Source organism: Macaca nemestrina, chromosome 3, assembly GCF_043159975.1.
Source record: "Macaca nemestrina isolate mMacNem1 chromosome 3, mMacNem.hap1, whole genome shotgun sequence".
Lineage (NCBI taxonomy): Eukaryota > Metazoa > Chordata > Mammalia > Primates > Cercopithecidae > Macaca > Macaca nemestrina.
The window spans coordinates 80,328,654-80,348,868 of NC_092127.1; the positions used below are offsets into that span (position 1 = coordinate 80,328,654).

The following is a 20,215-nucleotide window of genomic DNA, read 5'->3' on the forward strand; positions in this document are numbered from 1 at the left end:
CCAATGTGTAAACCCCGTTAGATTCCACAGCCCACTCATGTAGCTTTACTCCCTAGAGAGTAATATATAACAATGTATTTTCTTCTCCAAGATTTCTCACATGTTAATTTTTTAATGCCAAAGAAAAGATTACATAAAAAATAAAAACAATGCAAAAGAGCATGTAATTTTAGTATTTTTCACTATTTAATAATTCCATTAAATGTTAATTTTTTAATAAAGTTATATTATAACTTTGTTTCATGAAGTTATAATTTCATTGTAAATTAAAAACCCTTACATTGGTGGTGTTATGCAATGAACTAAAAAAGTTATCTCTCTGAATATTTAGAGTCTCATTAATAATTAACAAGAGCACTGGGTTTACTATTAGTGAGTAACTGGTTTACAAAAAGGATCAAGACACGTTTATGTAAAACCAAATAGTGTATTCAATGCATGGAGAAAATGGAGTGGACTTTACTCCTGCATCAATAAAGATGTCCAATCCCTCATTTAATTCAAGATTTTTAAATTACTTCTTCTTCTAATGGTGAAATTTAAAATGTTTGTAATTTGTCTATTTTTCTTTAACTTTATCCCTATCCTTTCTGCATTAACAGCAAATCCCACAGTGAGAAAAATTACAATTTGAGTTTTTAAAGGGTTTTCTACCTCATTCATATCTGACCTCCCATACACTATGCCTAATTGATAACATTTATTTCAATCTAGTGCGGAATTCTGAGGGATAAAGGTATATTTATGCACATATCACCGATAGAGGGCAGACCCTGAATGCCAAGGAAAGTTATGTATCCTTCAATGCCCTTGAGCCCAGTTTCCTTATAAGCTCACACATAATAAAGAATTGCAGCTGCAAGTCTTTCCACTTAAGTCAGTGACCCCAAATCTAATGCACTTATTTGAAATATGTTTTCTCTACACATACATCTTATCTTTCAAATAATTTTCTGTTTTTAAGAAAATGTATCAAAGAGCAAGTAAATAAGCAAACAAATGTTTCTACAAGTCCCAGATCCAAATAATGCAAGAATTAGAATAAGACTTCACATATACAACTAGCAGATTTTTCCCGTAAATCCAAGGAAAGATGTGTATTAATAAAATCCAAAGGCCAGGCGTGGTGACTCACGCCTATAATCCCAGCACTTTGGGAGGCTGAGGCAGGCGGATCTCCTGAGGTCAGGAGTTCAAGACCATCCTGACCAACAGGGTGAAACCTCATCTCCACTAAAAACACAAAAATTAGCCAGGCATGGTGGCCCATGCCCGTAGTCCCAACTGCTTGGGAGGCTGAGGCAGCAGAATTGCTTGAACCTGGGGGAGAGAGGCTTCAGAAAGCCAAGATCCCGCCACTGCACTCCAGCCTGGGAGAGAGCACGAGACTCTACCTCAAAAACAAAACAAAACAACAACAACAAAAAAATCCTGAAATCTAGGTGCTAACTATGGAAAGATTTATATTTCAACTAAAATAATAAACTATAAACAAATATATTTGCCCCAGGAAGACTCATCTAATGAAAACTGGGTTTAATGAAAACAGTCTTTGCAGGAGCCGCCCTGGGCAGAGCTGGACTTAGATCTTCCAATGGCCTTATGTAAGGGACTTGCCTGAGTATTAATGAATTCTTGACTTTTAAAATTTAAACTTAGAAATTTAATTAAAATTTAAAATTAAAAGAATTTTTTAGGTTCTTTAAAAAAATAGTAACATTGTATTTTATAAAGTCACCTTTATCAAATTGAGAGCAAGTTCTAACAAATACAATTAATGTAAAATTACTGGCCCAGGCACGGTGGCTCACATCTGTAATCCCAGCACTTTGGGAGGCCAAGTCGAGCAGATCACCTGAGGTTGTGAGTTCGAGACCAGCCTGACCAACATGGAGAAACCCTGTCTCTACTAAAAATACAAAATTAGCTGGGCGTGGTGGCACATGCCTGTAATCTCAGCTACTCGGGAGGCTGATGCAGGAGAATCACTTGAACCCAGGAGGCAGAGGTTATAGTGAGCTGAGATTGCACCACCGCACTCCAGCCTGGGCAAGAGAGTGAGACTCTGTCTCAAAAAAAAAAAAAAAAAAAAAAAAAAGAGAGAGAAAAGAAAACAAGGTTTTTGCCTTCAAGGTATGTGCAACCTATATGGCAATATAAAATCAATGCATTGGAATGTTCCAGTAGCATAAAATAAATTCTACACTAGTGTCACAAAGAAAGTGTTATGGGGAAAACTGAAAAGAAACATTAAATAGTTCTTGAACTAATGGTTCTGAAAGTGAAGAAAAAGTGCTTTTATATCATCTACATGATTTTTAAGCCCTGAATCAGGGTTTTCTTAGTGAGTAAGTACATTCCAACTAGTTTAACAAAGGTTCAGTTACAATTGAAAATGAATTTGTTTCTGCACAAATTCATTTTCAGTGCTAGATTTTAAATATAGATTAAATGGTAGATTTTACTATTTTTCAATGGTAGATCTTTAATATATAAAAATCTTTTGGCCAGTCATGGTGGTTCACGCCTGTAATCCCAGCACTTTGGGAGGCCAAGGTGGCTGGATAACCTGAGGCTGGGGGTTCGAGACTAGCCTGACCAACATGGAGAAACCCTGTCTCTACTAAAAAAAAAAAAAAAAATTAGCCGGGCGTGGTGGCACATGCCTGTCACCCCAGCTACTCAGGAGGCTAAGGCAGGAGAATCGCTTGAACCTGGGAGGCGGAGGTTACAGTGAGCCGAGATCGTGCCATTGCACTCCTGCCTGAGCAACAAGAGTGAAACTCTGTCTCAAAAATACATACATACGTACGTACATACATACATACATACATACATACATACATACATACATAAATACCTTTTATATATTACCAATGGACAGGCAGAGCTGTGACCTGTCTGGGAGTGGACTGGAGTCCTAGGGCTGTCCCCTAAAACCAGTGGTGGCTTTGGGCCATGGTGACCCTCAAAATGAGAGGAATTCAAAAGGAGGGGTTCCCAGAAAACGATGTATCTAATAGTTCTGCTGGAACACATAGGACAATCAGTCGTTTTTATTCCATGACAGAATGTAGTTAAGACTATGGAAAATAGCTTGTGATTTCTCCTTCAGCCTCTGCTAATCACTGTGTTTACTGAGGTACAAAAAAAGAAAGTAGTTCAAGGATCAAGAAAAAAGCACATTTGGAAATAAAGGAGAATGTATTTTCATTTATTTTTGAGCATGAAAGAATCTGTAGAGCCAGGTACAGTGGCTCATGCCTGTAATCCCAGCACTTTGGGAGACCAGGGCAGGAGGGTCACTTGAGCCCAGGAATATGAAACCTGCCTTGGCAACAAAGTGAGACCCCCATCTCTGCAAAAAAATTGTAAAACTTAGCCAGGTGTGGTGGCATGCACCTGTAGCCCCAGCTACTCAGGAGGCTGAGGGGGGAGGATCGCTTGAGCCCAGAGGTCGAGGCTGCAGTGAGCTATGATCGTGTCACTACACTCCAGCCTGGGCAACAAAGTGAGACCTTGTCTCAAATAAAAATTTTAAAATGTACAAAGGATCTATAAATATAATGCCGATATGCCCCCTCTACTCTCTCCAAAGTTATCCAAAAAGCACATGGTTTGTGTAACTCCACATAAGAATCTCCCCAAAATTCTATCTTCCTTCTTCAAATTATATATCATGGCAAATAATTAGCAACATTTGACTAATATACATTTTATAATCTTCCTTCTATATAATATCTTGCCCAAATGCTGCCACCACTGTAAATGGAAAAGAATCATATGCCTAAGATCTTCAGCATTATGAGGACTCAAAGAACTAAAAACACGCTCTAGGTAAGCCTTGAGGTCACGCCTACTAATAAAATAAGTGCACTTACTACTGTTACCATTATTATCAACATATCACACAGTAACTTATCTTATGCACATTCCCCAACTTAAAAATCATTCCATGTAAAATGTCATGTGAATCTTACCCAATCTGTAAAAGCAAGCTCAGGAAAGTGAATTGCCTTGCTGCCAATCCCCCATAGGAAGTGAGGAATAGGGACTAGAATCCAAGCTTCCTGGCTCCAGCTCCAGGCAGAAAGAGTTTCAGAGGTCTCAAGAAAGCTAAAGCTGTCAATAATGAGTTACTATTAGGAGGTTCAGAACCATTTTAATTCAAGATTACAGCAAAGTGCAGGGTGATGCACCTTCAGGGATAAGGAATAAAATCAACCACTAGCCCTACATGCGTCCTGGTAATTCAGCACTACTAGGTTTATTATCTTCCTGAAACTGGAGGTGGGAAACTGGTTTGGGTCAGAAATAATTCACTAAAATAGCCTAGCACATTAACAGTAAGAACCAACATATTTACCGCTCATCAGGATTATTAATTTATTTACCCTCCCTCCTTGCAGAGCCAGCTACCCTATTTTACCCAAGGAAACCAAAAAAAGAGAAAAACTAAGTGATTTGACCAAAGGTCACACAAGTAAGCTCTGAGTCAGGACTTGAACCCAAGCCCTCTAACCCTAAAGTCACCAAGTCACACCAAGCTATTCTATATCTCAGCAGAGCTCCTCACAATTAGAGCACTAGATAGTTCTGCTCCACCATGACAAAGGGCAGGCAGGAAAGCTTCTTTCTTTTCCAGAACTTCTTTCTAAAAAACTCTTTGCCAGGCACGGTGGCTCATGCCTGTAATCCCAGTACTTCGGGAGGCTGAAGCAGGTGGATCACCTGAGGCCAGGAGTTCAAAGTCAGCCTAGCCAACGTGGTGAGACCCCATCTGTACTAAAAATGCAGAAATTAGCTGGGCGAGGTGGTGCATTTCTCAGCAGGCTGAGGCAGGAGAATCACTTGAACCCGGTAGGCGGAGGTTCCAATGAGCCAAGATTGTGCCACCGCACTCCTGCCTGGGTGACAGAGTGAGGCTTGTCAAAAACAAAACAAAACAAAACACAACAAAAAAAAACCCTCTTTATTTATCCCAGTACTTTGGGAGGTCAAGGTGGGAGGACTGCTTGAGCCTGGGAGATTGAGACTAACCTGGGCAACATGGCAAAACCCTGTCTCTACAAAAATTACCTGGGTGTGGTGGCGTGCGCCTGTAGTCGTAGCTACTTGAGAGGCTGAGTTAGAAGGATTGCTTGAGCCTGGGAGGTTGAGGCTACAGTGAGCCAAGACTACACCACTGCACTCCAGCCTGGGTGAAAGAGTGAGACTCTGACTCAAAAAAAAAAATCCTCTTTATTTAGTATGACATTCAAAATCCTGGCATATGGGTGTATGCTTCAAATACCATGGAAAGTTGCTATCAACCCGAAGCAATAATAGGAAAACAGACTGAAGTGTGAGGAAAACTGAGTAGCTTGAAAAGGCAGAGTGTGCTGTCCACAGGGAGAGGATGCACACTGGCAGGTCGAAGATTCTGCATTAGAGGACAAATGACAAGCAGATTGTTGAAGTGCAAACAAAAACATGGAGTATATTTCTTAGAACTGACAGTACTTTTTTTTTCCAAATAAAATATATGTATGTATCAACAACATTTTAAACTTATTTGGTCAGAAGTCTTTATCTTTAAAAAGTGCAGAGGTGTTTTTTAAGCTTCTATGAACCTTCATAACTGATATAAGTGATCAGTTGATTCTCTTTTAGTTAATTCCTCTGGGAAAAAGAGGTGTGGGGCGCATGGGAATTCACAGCTCTTACATTTCAATCGAATGAAAGTGCAAAATCATTAATCAATGTCTTGCCAAACCAGACATTTTACATACATAATAATAACAATAATAGCCGCCATTTACTAAGTACTTGCTGTAATACCAGACATGATTGAAACTGCCTTTGCAAAGATTATGATAATAAAGTCCAGCATGGCTGACTCCATCTTGCTTCTAGCCCCACAAGCTGGCTGCCCTCCCTCAGTCCTGGACATAGGGCAAGCTAACCATGGGAAGAATTTAGTTTCTAGTTTAACTTTGAAGCAAGGATGATAACAGTCCCTCCCTAAAACTAACCCCCTCCTTGCCCAGGAACTGAAACCACTTTTGTAAAACTAATGAAAGCTCCCAAGATTAGGATTACGGGAGGGGCCTGAGTTCTGCTAAAATGTAGGCGTAGCGTGCCTTGCTATAATCCTTTACTGTGTTGGAGGTCACAAGATCTGAGACTTCCCCAACTGTTCCTATAGATAACATCATTACTGTACAACGTAAGATTGATATTTTGAGATGCTTTTTCAGACTCTTGCCTTCTGGCTACTGATCGACTCCACCCAAAGCCATGACTCAGGATTCAACCAGTCCTGTGGACCCCACCCAGAGGAGTACTCTGTTTTTTTCCACACCCCTATGATTGCATCCCCAACCAAACAACAGCACCCATTCCCTAATGTCTCCATGCCCACCAAACTATTCCTGAAAAACCCTAACCTCTGAGCCTTCATGGAAGTGGATTTGAATAATAAATCCCATCTTCCTGTTCAGCTGCCTTGCAATAATTAAATTATTTCTCCACTGCAATAACATGTCTCAGTGAATTGGGTTTATCTGTGCAATGGGCAAGAAGAACTTGTCTGGCAATTACACTAAAGTGCTTTACTGTATTATCTCATTTGACATTCCCAACAACACAGAAGGTAGATGCACTGATTTGCCCCATTTTCCTTTTTTTTTTTTTTTTTGAGACACAGTCTCACTCTGTTGCCCAGACTGAACTGCGGTAATGTGCTCTCTGCTCATTGTAACCTCCGCCTCCCGGGTTCGAGCAGTTCTCCTGCCTCAGCCTCCCAAAGTGGCTGGGATTACAGGTGTAGGCCACCACATCGGCCAATTTTTGTATTTTTAGTAGACACGGGATTTCTCCGTGTCTCAAACTCCTGACCTCAAGTGATTGGCCCACTTTGGCCTCCCAAAGTGCTAGGATTACAGGCGTGAGCCACCGGGCCCAGCTGCCCCATTTTTTATAACAGAAAATTGAATAACTTATCCAAAGTCACATGGCTAGCAGATGGTAGAGCCAGGATTTGAATCAAACACTTTGGAGTCAAGACCTGAATTTTTAACCTGTATATGAGATGTCATTTAATTCAAGCCTCTTCACCATCCTGTGTCCTGTGAGATTATTTTTTTATGGCTGAAAAAAAAAAGTGGTTCAAATGGGTTAAGCAATAGAAAGAGAGATCGGTTGCAAATTCAGGTTAGCCTGTCTCCAAAACTCCTCTTCCCTCTACCAGTTTCCCTAAAAAGAAAAGTGGTACCAAGGATGAATACAAGACACAGGCCTGGGAAACTCCACCGATGGAACCCAAACGTCATCTTGCCCCCTCAAAATCCAGGAAATAGTGTCTATAAACCCCCTCTGCATTTTGGGAGAAGTCCCACACAGGATCCTGAAGACCATGGTTCCCAGGCATGGCCAAGGTTACTGTTTTCTCTTCACCATCTCTGCCTTACTTTCCCATGCCTGCAAAACCCTAGTTTTCACTCTTGCTGGGGACACAGGCATGGAATTCAGCCCTGTTCTCACGATTTCCACAAAACAGTCACATGATAAATACAGTGTGTGTGTATGATATGCTTGCCTAAGGCTTGGTGGCATGAAGGGTCTACATGACTATATCAAATCAAGCAAATCAGAATGGAATAATGGAAAGATTCCTTGACCTTTCCTTCTCTGCAGGCTCATCTCATCTCTCTCTTCTTCCCACTGGTCTCTCCTCCTCGAGCCCTCCATCTCCAGAGCAAGAATGCTCTTCCTCTTTTCCAGGGGGAGCAATTCAGTCACTCACTCTGCCCATTTAAGACCCTGCCCCCAGGCTTACAATTTCATATCCAGAAGCCTTAGGCATTTTGCTTTCCACAGTAACTCTCTTTCCCAAAGGAAGCATGATTCTGGTTTTTACAGTACTGATTTTCTCCTAGCTATAAATCATACCACATATCTTTATAATCAGGAAAACTGAAGGAGTGGTGTTTAAAGGTTCAAGACTACAAATATTAAATGCCATGAAAACCTCAGTATACTTAGCTTTTTTAAAAGTTTACATTGGGAGGCCAAGGCGGGCAGATCACAAGGTCAGGAGTTCGAGATCAGCCTGGCCACCATGGTGAAACCCTGTCTCTACTAAAAATACAAAAAAGAAAAACAAAAACAAAAATTAGCCAGGTGTGGTGATGCATGCCTGTAATCCCAGCTACTTGGGAGGCTGAGGCAGGAGAATTGCTTGAACCTAGGAAGCGGCGGTTGCAGTGAGCCAAGATCATGCCATTGCACTCTTGCTTGGGTGACAGAGCAAGACTCTGTCTTGGTGGGGAAAAAAAAAAATGTTTATAAGGTCCAGGCATGGTGGCTCCCATCTGTAATCTCAGCAATTTGGGAGGCTGAGTCAGGTGAATTACTTGAGCACAGAAGTTAGAGATGAGCCTGGACAACATGGCAAAACCCTGTCTCTACAAAAAATACAAAAATTATTTAGCCTGGCATGGTGGCACATGCCTGTGGTCCCAGCTACTCAGGAGGCTGAAGTGTGAGGATCACCTTAGCCCAGGGAGGTCAAAGCTGCAGTGAGTTGTGATTATGCCACTGCACTCCAGCCTGGGAGACAGAGTGACACCCTATCTCAAAAATAAATAAATAAGTAAAAATTTCAAACAAAAAGTTTATAATACTTAATTTATAATGTTAAATTAGATACCCACTTTACTTCCATTTTTAAAAGTTGAACACACATACTGTACAACTTGTGCTGCTTCTGGTCTGCTTCCATGTCCTTGCAGTCTCAGGGACAAGCCAGGAAGAAAGGGCTCTCACTGGGCAAGAACTTGGCAGCCGCATGGCTCCTAAGGCCTGCCAGTTCCCAGAGAAGCTGTTTCTTAGAAAGCTGCCTGGAGGCATGGGTACCCCATGTGCCATGTCTGATATTGCAGTGTCACCCATTATTTCTGTACCTACTTACCTAGAGACTTATTGACATTTCTGGACTTCTTCCACATAAACGGGAACTATAATATGTCCGCTGAATGCTGCTGCATAGATGGCTTTTTAAAAAGATTGTTCCATTTTTCCATTTCACTATGATTTTCAAACATAGACTTTCTCCAGCTGTTTGGGTGAAGGAGAAAGGACAAGATGGAGGAAGGTGAACAAGAAGGCACAATCCATGTTGCTTCCGGGTTCTTCCTCACCAACTTTCCCACGCACAGGAAAATGCAGCCCACCCCGGGAAGATGCAGATCAACCGAGCATGCGCCAGGTGATGTCAATCCAAAGAGATCAAAACTTACCCGGCCACGCCTACGGAGACGCCCCTATCATGCCCTTATCCCGCCCACTGACCTCCCCCTTCCAGTACCAATGCATAAAAGTCTGGCCGGCAGGAGTCGGCGTGACTTCTTCGGCCCCTGCATTTGTGGACCGGAGAACATCACCCGAGAGCGCCGGCGCGACTTCCCTGGCCCCCCACACCTGAGGACCAGAGAACCTCACCCGAGTGTGTGCATATTTGCAATAAAAGAATGCCACTTTCTTACGTACTTTGGCCTCATGTTTAATTACTTACCTCTCCTAAATTAAGTTACATTAAATTAAATTAAAACAGTTGGTGCCGAAACCCGACCCAGGAGGAGACCCTTCCTCAACATCCCCTAAGGGTCTAACGAACCTCCTCCACAGGGAACCGGCTCCCAACCCAACCAGCCACGAACACCAAACAAGTGTTCCAGCTTTCCACTGGTGCCGCTCTGAGAATTTCTTCTTCGGTGAGTACTCCCCTTTGTTAACCATCTCCGTCCGTTTCCATGTCCCTGGCCTAGAGTCGTACGTACGCCCAAGGACGTAGCCACCCTGTGGCGCAGTGAGGTCTTCAACTCGGAGACGTCCATCTTGAAGTTCCTCAATTCTCCGTTAGTGGCTCCAGGACCCCCCGGTCTCCAGCAGCGGCAAAGGACGCTTTGCCACTGCGTGAGGTCGGTTTCCATTTCTGGTGGTTAAACAATGGGAACCTCACAATTGAAAATCCCTACGAACACCCCTTCAAGGTGTCTCCTCCAAAACTTGGAAGCCTTACATTTAGCTCAAGATTTAAAACGAAAGCGGCTAATTTTCCTCTCCACTGTGGCATGCCAAAAACCCAGGAGGAGACCCCTCCTCAAGGCCCCCTAAGGTCCGAGGAGCCTCCTCCTTCCACGCCACGGACGGACCAGGACCTAGACATCGCTTTCCACACCTCCAAGTCTCCTAGGGGTGAGTATCTCTTGCCTCCCTCTCATACTCCTTGGCCAGAAGTCCTGCGCAGGCCCAAGGTTTTTTGGTCACCAGGTGACCCACAGGAGAGTTCCCAAAGGTAGAGACGTCTGCCCAAAGGAACTCCATTCCAGTCCGTGTGAGACCCATCCAGGACAGAGACGTCCACCTGGAGGTAATCTCCATTCCGGCTCCAGGAGCCTCCCGGTCTCTAGTGGCTCCAAAGGACGCTTTGTAGCCAGGTAGAGTTCGGTTTCCGCCTACAGGTGAGAGAAAGGCAATGGGAAACCCCCAATCCAAAATACCTAGAGATACTCCTTTAGGGTGTCTTCTAACTAATCTCAAAACTTTACAATTAGAGCAAGATCTTAAATGAAAGCGACTGATTTTACTCTCCACTGTGGCATGGCCACAATATAAATTAGACAACCAGTCTCAATGGCCGCCTGAAGGCACCTTAGACCATAACATTTTAATTAGATCTCTCTAATTTCTGCCAGAGGCTCGGAAAGTGGTCAGAAATTATCTATGTCCAAGGCTTTTAGGACTTGCGCTCCCGCCCAGACCTGTTCGCCCAGTGTTCAATGGCCCAGGTCTTGTTAGTTAAAACCCAGCCCTCAGCCCCCACACCACAAGCAGAGGAAGATTCTACTTCCATCTCAGACGAGGCCGATGGTGGGGCACCTCCCTCCCGACCTTCCAACCCCCCTCCCTATGCTCCTCCCATAGCCCCTCCCTCAGCCACTCCTCTTACCTCTCCCATTTCCGCCCACACTCGCTCCAAGACCACCGTAGCGGCCCCCACTAGTCAGCCCTCTACCAGTCAGCCTGCCCCAACCCCCTCTACCGGTCAGCCGGTCTCAACCCCCTCTACTGGTCAGCCGGTCTCAACCTACCCGACTAGTCAGTCTGTTTCAACCTCCCCTGTTTGTTGGCCTGCCTCTGAGAGGTCGCTGGAGCCAAAGGACTAGTTAGAGTCCATGTCCCTTTTTCTTTGGCAGACCTTTCCAAGATTGAAAAACGGCTCGGTGACTTCTCTGCTAACCCCACCCTATATTCCAAGGAGTTTCGATATCTAAGTCAGGCATATGATCTAACCTGGCATGACTTACAGGTCAGTTTGTCCCCCTCCCTTAACCCAGAGGAAAGAGAGTGTATTCTTGCAGCCGCCAGGCAACATGCAGATCAATGGCATTTAACTGATGCCACCGTCCCATTAGGAGAGATGGCTGTCCCGTCCATAGAACCAGATTGGGATTACCAGCCACAGCAGCCCGGCCGCCATAGGAGAGACATTATGGTTCAATGTCTCTTGGCCGGTATTCAGGCAGCTTCTAACAAAGTGGTCAATTTTGATAAACTAAAGGAAATCATCCAGCACCCAGATGAGAACCTGGCTTCCTTCCTAAATCACCTTACAGAGGCACTAGGCCAATTTACTCGGCTAGACCCCACCTCCCCAGCCGGAGCAGCTGTCCTAGACTCCTATTTTATCTCCCAGTCAGCCTCAGATATTCGAAAAAAGCTAAAAAAGGTTGAAGATGGGCCTCAAACCCCCATACAGGACTTAGTAAAATTGGCCTTTAAAGTTTTTAACTCCAGAGAAGCAGCAGCTGAGGCCGCAGAGCTAGACAAGGAGAAAAGAAGGGCTGTGCTTCAGGCGCAAGCTCTAGTGGCTGCCCTCCAACCAGCATTGCCCACTCTGCCAGCAGGGAAGACACAGGGCAAGTCTCCCAAGGGCTCCTGCTAAATGCGGAGACCCAGGACACTAGGCAAACCAGTGTCCCCAGGCCAAGCTGGCCACTCCGTCTCGTCCATGCCTTAAGTGTGGCACAATTGGGCATTAGGCAAAACAGTATCCAAATCCTCGCCTGCCTACCACGCCATGCCCAACCTGCCAACAGGAAGGACATTGGAAGTCTGATTGCCCCGCCAGCAGGGCAGGCATTGCGCCTCAACATGGTGCCTCTCCTCAAAGGCCGGAAGGCTCCTTCCAGCTCCTACACCTGGACGACGACTGACGGTGCCCACACTTGGAGACCCCTGTCACCCTCGCCGAGCCTAGGGTAACTCTACAGGTAGCGGGTAAGCCAATTTCTTTTCTCATCAATACGGAGGCTACCTATTCTGTTTTGTCAACCTATGGAGGTCTTAGCCAGCCAGCCACCATCTCAGTAGTTAGGGTAGACGGTAAACCGTCTAACCCTCGCCAGACCCCAATGTTAAATTACTGCCTGGACTATGCATGCTTTGCCCACTCTTTCCTCATCATACCCTCTTGTCCCACCCCCTCTTGGGATGAGACATCTTAACCTAACTCAAAACATCTATTCCCCTTCCCTTTCTCCAGGTGACCAGGTTCTACTCAAGGATCAACACCCTCCTCAAATTTTCCCGCTTCCTCACCATTCTTCATCTTAACTTAACTGACTTTTCCCTCATAAACCCAATAGACACCCTCCTTCCCAACCCATACCCCAACCAGTAGGTTTCCCAACTTTTTACTCTCATAGAAGACCTAGCTTGGCAGGGTGCCCTTTGTGATTTCCTAATTCCCATACTAATCCTCTGCCTTGCCTTATATTTTGCTCCCATTTTAATAAAATTTCTCCGAGCCAGGGTCCAAGAGATCACCCAAGTCACCTTCAACCAAATGCTTCTGCATCCCTTCACCCAACTGCCAACCTCAGACCCTAACTACACCCCCTAACAGCAGGAAGCAGCCAGCCAGACAACGGCACCCCAAATTCTTATAATCAATAAGAGGTTGGACTGTTTGGGTGAAGGAGAAAGGACAAGATGGAGGAAGGTGAACAAGAAGGCACAATCCATGTTGCTTCCGGGTTCTTCCTCACCAACTTTCCCACGCACGGGAAAATGCAGCCCACCCCGGGAAGATACAGATCAACCGAGCATGCGCCAGGTGATGTCAATCCAAAGAGATCAAAACTTACCCGGCCACGCCTACGGAGACACCCCTATCACGCCCTTATCCCGCCCACTGCCCTCCCCCTTCCAGTACCAATGCATAAAAGTCTGCTGCCGACAGGAGTCAGCGTGACTTCTTCGGCCCCCGCATTTGTGGACCGGAGAACATCACCCGAGAGCGCCGGCGCGACTTCCCTGGCCCCCCACACCTGAGGACCAGAGAACCTCACCCGAGAGTGTGTGCATATTTGCAATAAAAGACTGCCACTTTCTTATGTACTTTGGCCTCATGTTTAATTATTTAGCTCTCCTAAATTAAATTAAATTAAATTAAATTAAACAAAACACCAGGAAAATCAGCTGATGCTGTCATTCTCCTATGCGCAAGGAGCTTTGTCTTAACTCTATGTTAGCAGAGACTATCTTGGTACTGCAAAGAAGAGAATAAACACAAAATTTTGAAGACAAGAATTTTGAGAAGAGGGTAAATAACAATGGCACATCAGGTGGCCCTCAAAGCAGTCAGTCAGAATGGAAGGGGCACGGATTTTAGAGTAAAACAGAAACAGACGGGAAACTTGTCCTGGTTCTACCCCAAAGCAGCTCTGTGGCCTTGGGCAAATCGTACAACCTTCTGAGTCTCAGTTTTCTTCTGTGAAAATGGAGATAATATCTACCCTGCTGATATGAAGATAGGAGAGATGTAAATCCAAGTAGCCAGCATATACCAACCACATGGTGGGAAGAGGCAAGAATTTGTAGCTGTGATTGTTATCCACTAATTACTAAAATCGACGTCTATTTTTTAAGTATTTATTGAGAATCTATTGTGTACCAGACCCTGGACTAGATGCTAGGGTAAGTGGAATAAGGTCAGATACAGTCCCTAGCTTATAGAACTTTGACTCTAGGGAGAAAAAAATAGGCCTTAAGGATATAATGATGGCTGCTCTGCCCATGGAGCAGCCATTATTTTATTCCTTTACTTTCCTAATAAACTTGTTTAATATATATATATATATAAAATGACACATCTAATTTTTTAAGTAATTAATTCAAACAGTTTACTTCAAACACAATGCCATTCTGAGCTTTTTCTGAGAGGTGGCAGCAGAGTAGACATGACTGAAGAGCACATGCTCATTTTTCATTGCTAGGTGTTTTGCCATCATTCTCCTGAATGGTACAGAAGTCAAGCTGTCTTTTCTCCTCCCGATTCTTCATCTTCACGCTTTTTTTGAGGAATGTTGAACATACTGGTACAAAAGAGCCTTGCTACTTCTTCCTCAATCTCTATCAAGTGTTTACTTTGGAAAACAATCCAAGGCACATATGTACAGAAAGTAAAAGGACTCAAAGTGTTTCCAGTCTTTCTGTGTATCTGACATTTTCTCCTTTCCACAGCACATGTGATGCTTATCAAACATGCCCAAGCCCAGCACAACAATACAGCACTTCTGTGCCAAGTATTTCTGTGCTGCTTCTAACTTACTTAAAATGAATTTCATCTTTCTCTCTTACTAGGCCCATTGACTGGTTTATTATAAAGGATATCACAAAGGAGGCCAGGCGTGGTGGCTCACACCTGTAATCCAGAACTTTGGGAGGCCGAGATGGGTGGATCATTTGAGGTCAGGAGTTCAAGACCAGCCTGGCCAACATGGTGAAACCTTGTCTCTACTAACAATACAAAAAATACAGGCACGTGACTGTAATCTCAACTACTCGAGAGGCTGAGGCACAAGAATCGCTTGAACCTGGGAAGTAGGGGTTGCAGTGAGCTGAGATCACACCACTGTGCTCAAGCCTAGGTGACAGAGTGAGACCCTGTCTCAGAAAAAAAAAAAAAAAAAAAAAGGATATTACAAAGGATACAGATGTAGAGATGCATAAAGAGAGGTATGAGGGAAGGGACGTGGAGCTTCCATGCACTACCTGGGGCACCATCCTCCAGGAACCTCCACATGTTCAGCTGCTGGGAAGCTCCCGCATGGTGGCGGGCATCTGTAATCCCAGCTACTTGGGAGGCTGAGGCAGGAGAATCACCTGAACCCAGGAGGCGGTGGTTGCAGTGACCCAAGACTGTGCCATTGCACTCCTGCCTGGGCAACAAGAGCAAAACTCCATCAAAAAAAAAAAGAAGGAAAGAAAAAGAAAAACGAATTGGGGGCTTATAAACCATCTTAAGAAAAGAAGGGAGAGGAAGAGAGGAAGAGCACTTATGAAAAAAACAAATGGATGGTCTGGGTGCTGTGGCTCATGCCTACAATCTCAGCACTTTGGGAGGCCAAGGCAGGCAGATCATCTGAGCTCAGGAATTCAAGACCAGCCTGGCCAACATGGTGAAACCCCCATCTCTACTAAAAATACAAAAAATCAGCCAGTCATGGTGGCAGGTGCCTATAACGCCAGCTACTTGGGAGGCTGAGGCAGAAGAATCGCTTGAACCCAGGAGGCAGGGGTTGCAGTGAGCTGAGATCACGCCATTGCACTCCAGCCTGGGTAACAAGAGTGAAACTCCATCTCAAAACAAAACAAAAAACAAAAACAAAAAAAGAAAAAACAAATGACATTTAGGAAGAATAAATGGGTCCTTAGGAAAATACTTGGGAGATAAGATAGTTTTGTGGCAATGTCTGCTTAGGTGATCTCTTATCCTGAAGCTGGCTTCTTGGGCTCTGGTGACAAGAGTCAATCTTCCCTCTTTGTGAAACTCCTAGGGAGGGAACTTAAGATGATTGAGTTCCTTCGGGAGACTCTGCTTTTAGGTAGATAAGGGAGTTGAGAAAACAAGCCTCTCTGTCATCTGTTGGTTCTCAAATACCTTCAGCTCAAATTAACTTTTATTCCACAGTGGCATATTCTGCTCCACTTCACCACTGGAGATAAACTCATGAGAAATAAACTGAAGCCATATTCTAGATCCCTGTCTCCATCTGGAGCACCATGAAGTGCAAGTACCAGTCATCAGCTTCTTGAGTTTTGTATGTGGCTCCTAGGTTGGCTAGAGGTTTCAGTGAGAACTAAGATGAGACTGGGGTATCTAAAATATAACCTTACTCCCCCTCTCCAGAAGTCTCCCCTCACCACACACAAACACAAGTCTGGAAGACTCCTCTGGACTTAGTTTGGAAGGGAATTTCAGGATGAAGGGAGTAGAGAAAAAGGTTTATGCAATTTTAAAATTTAATTAATTTATTTAGAGAAAATAAAGATGGAATCTCACTATGTTGCCTAGGCTGGTCTCGAACTCCCGGGCTCAACTGATCTTCCCACCTCAGCCTCCCAAAATGCTGGGATTAGAGGTGTGAGCCATTGTACCCAGCCAGTTTACACAATCTTGATGTGCCATTGATACACAGTAGAGGCACACATTCACACATATTGCTTTGTTTTGTTTGAGACACAGTCTCACTCTATCACCCAGGCTGGCGTTGAGTAGTGCAGTCTCAGCTCACTGCCTCCACCTCTTGGGTTCAAGTGATTCTCCTGCCTCAGCCTCCCAAGTAGCTGCTACAGGTTCATGCCACCTCACCAGGCTAATTTTTGCATTTTTAGTAGAGACGGGGTTTCACCATGTTGGCCAGGCTGGTCTCAAAATCCACCCACCTTGGCCTCCCAAGGTGCTGGGATTATAGGTGTGAGCCACTGCACCCAGCCCACGCATATTGTTGTTCAAATGGCTTCTTTGAAGTGGTTTTGAACTCCCAGAGATAGACACCTGTTTTAACCTGTCAGCCTCCTTCTAATCTGAACTAGGAGCTGTGTGCCCAGTTATATGCACATGTTGACAGCAATGTAGAGTTCTCAGGTGAAGTTCAGACATGTGAACTATATTGCTCATGCAAAGTTCTGTTTGGGATCAAAGATGCCCTCTTTGGATGTCGTGTGTCAGGTCAGAAAAGCACCACACTCAGCATTTGTCCTAGACGATGTATGATTTTCAGAAAATGCAAATCCCTGTGAAGGGTAGGGTAGATTAGGGCATGACAGGGTAACAGGAAAGAGTGAAAACTTTCAAATGCCCATGTTTCATCTTGAGTAATGTCTAATAAGCTGAATAATCTCTGTTATTGGGAACGTATAGTTCACCCACCCATTTTTGCAGGGTTTTTACCAACAAGAAAATTAAAACTTGCCATTCAGACTCTTCTCATTGGACTATTGAATGGAATTCTTATTTTTCCAAGCTTGTGTGGGCTGTACCTCCCCATTTCAGTCATGCACAAATATGGTTTGTTTGACCAAGCCTTGGTTGTTGAGAAATCTATGACCTTCGGATCAGGACTCACTTAATAGAGTGAGCCAATCAATAAGGTCAGAACCAAAACTGAGAGAACATCAACTTCTTTTTTCCTTTTGTTTTTTGTTTTTTTGTTTTTTTTTGTTTTTTTTTTTGACAGAATCTTGCTCTGTCACCTAAGCTGGAGCTGGAGTGGCACTGCAGTGCCTATACCTCCCAAGTTCAAGTGATTCTCTTGCCTCAGCCTCCCGAGTGGCTGGGACTACAGGCACACGCCACCACAGCTGGCTAATTTTTTGCATTTTTAGTGGAGATGGGGTTTCACCGTGTTGGCCAGGCTAGTCTTGAACTCCTGACCTCAATAGATCTGCCCACTTCTGCCTCCCAAAGTGCTGGGATTGCAGGTGTGAGCCACCATGCCTGGCCCAAGTGTCAACTTCTGGAGAGAAAATGCACTACAGTATACATTCCTACCATATAATTATACATTTGAGAAGTACATGAGAAAATATACCCCCAAATACCTTGGGATTTGTTTTTTGATAAAGCTTTGTATAGTGTGGTTGTCTGTCGACTTTTATCCGTCCTTATTTTGATCCATTATGTGTCAGTTCTTTAAAGACTGTCCTTGGTACTTAGTCAATATTATATATTCTATTGTGAAAAAAGTTAAATAATGGGGAAATTATCTTTTATGTAGCTATGGCTTGCTTTCCCTTAAAAGGTAATGAATCTAAAAAGCCTTCTCCTAAATAAATGCTTAAAACATAAGTTAGCACTCTTCGGAAAGAGTGAAGAGAAAAGAAGAGGGCTCAGGACTCTACTTCTATAAAGACAAAATCATGATCTCATTCAAGCCCTACTTGTAATGCTTTGAGTTGGAGGGTTTCTTCTTTTTATGAGACAGGGTCTCACTGTGTCACCCAGGCTAGAGTGCAGTGACACAATCTTAGCTCACTGCAGAGTCTTTCTCCTAGGCTCAAGGGATCCTCCCACCTCAGCCTGCCAAGTAACTGGGATTACAGGTACATGCCACCATCTCTGGCTCATTTTTACATTTTTTGTACAGACAGAATTTCACCAGGTTGCCCAGGCTGGTCTCAAACTCCTGAGCTCAAGTGATCCACCTGCCTCGGCCTCCCAAAGCGTTGGGATTACAGCTGTGTACCTCCCCACTAGCCAGAGAGCTCAGTTTTCAATACAAAGAAATTTGGCCTCAGAAAGGTTAAGAAGCCCAGCTGGTTTATGGAAGAACCAGATCTAGAACCCAAGACTCTTAATCCAGGGTTTCTTAAGGCACTGGGAATATTAACAACAAGAATCCATAAGGTTTTGTGAAGGAAGCATGACTACGACTTCACCAGGTCAGGGTGGTTTGAGAGTAGATATATAGTTGGCAATATCTTTCAGGCACAGAACTAGACCAAGATTACATAATTGGGATTTCTTGTGAGTCTCCAAAGTGCTTCCAGCTTTTCATTTATAAAACATGGAACTCTTTTTTTTTTTTTTTTTTTTTGAGATGGAGTCTCACTCTGTAGCCCAGGCTGGAGTGCAGTGGCATGATCTCAACCCACTGCAACCTCTGCCTCCCGGGTTCAAGCGATTCTCCCCACCTCAGCCTCCCAAGTAACTGGGATTAAAGGTGCCCGCCACCATGCTGGCTAATTTTTGTATTTTTTTAGTAGAGACGAGATTTTGCTATGTTGGCCAGGCTGGTCTGGAACTCCAGACCTCAGGTGATCTGCCCAGTTTGGGATTAATCCCAAAGCGTTGGGATTACAGGCGTGAGTCACCACGCCTGGCTTAAAACCTAGAATTAACACAGTGTTTCTCACAGGACTCCATTTCTCTTTCTACCTTAGGCAATCCAATTCTACTCCTCCTGCAGTGCATGAATATATATTAACAACTTTTTTCAAGAGACAGATCAGTTGCAAATATTTATCAAATGTGTTGATAGATACAAATTAGGCTTTCCCTACTGCCCTTTCAAAAGAGAGAGAATAAAATGACCTATCCTTAACCCAATGACGAAGTGTTTGTGTGAACTTGAATAAACCTTCACCTTTCCTGTGCCTCATCGTTCTTATCTACAGAGCAGAGAAGTTAAACCAGATGACTTCTAGTTAAAATAATTTATGATTTAATGATACAGTTAATTAAGATTCTACCTGTGCACATGTTTAGCTTCAGATATGATCAGTGTGAGAAGACCATCTTGAGGGAAGTCAAGAAATCTAAGAATGAGTCCCGTTTTCAGCATCCAGCGGATGTGTAATCATTAGAACAAGGAATAACCTCACTTTCCCCGTTTATTAACACTCGTGGTCATCTCTCAGGGTTATTTTGAAGACTGAACAAGATAAGTCATGTGAATGTGTTTTGTAAGTTGTATAGTTAGAAGAATTAGAAGTGTAATTATTGTTAAAGGAGATATTTGAAACACTGCCTACATCATTACCGCCAATGGAGATAACAGTCTGAGTCCGGGTTATTTCTCGTTAGGATGCGTCCTTGTGCTGAGTAAATGGTAGGTTACCTTATCCGACTGCGCAGTGAGTCTTGATCTGGGAAACGCCTAACTCCTCAATTTTTACCAGAAAATAAAAGACTACACTAAAAAGAAACAGAAAGAACGTGGGAAGGAGGGAATTCGCAGGCAGAGGAGGAGGAAAAGCAAAGGAGGCAAAGTTAGGAGAATGAAAGGAGAATTAGAGGAATGATAGGGGCGGGCAGGGCCGAGCCGCCCGGGCAGGACAGGGTGGTGGCGAATGAGCTGCTAGCCCGGCGACCTGCCCGCGG

At 44.0% G+C, this 20,215-nt stretch overlaps 2 long non-coding RNA genes across 3 annotated transcripts in view; both read right to left on the bottom strand.

Moving 5' to 3' along the window:
* LOC139362351 (uncharacterized) overlaps positions 1–10,926 on the bottom strand; it is a 33,316-nt gene extending 22,390 nt beyond the window's left edge. Inside the window, exons 1-2 of the long non-coding RNA XR_011621112.1 lie at positions 9,822–10,926; positions 8,954–9,099 (exon numbers count right to left, since the gene is read on the bottom strand). This is a non-coding gene — a long non-coding RNA (uncharacterized lncRNA). The remainder of the gene's footprint in view (positions 1–8,953; positions 9,100–9,821) is intronic.
* LOC105486271 (uncharacterized) overlaps positions 1–20,180 on the bottom strand; it is an 84,899-nt gene extending 64,719 nt beyond the window's left edge. For both annotated transcript variants that reach the window (XR_011621110.1, XR_011621109.1), the window contains exon 1: positions 19,953–20,180. This is a non-coding gene — a long non-coding RNA (uncharacterized lncRNA). The remainder of the gene's footprint in view (positions 1–19,952) is intronic.
* Between the last annotated feature and the right edge of the window lie 35 nt (positions 20,181–20,215).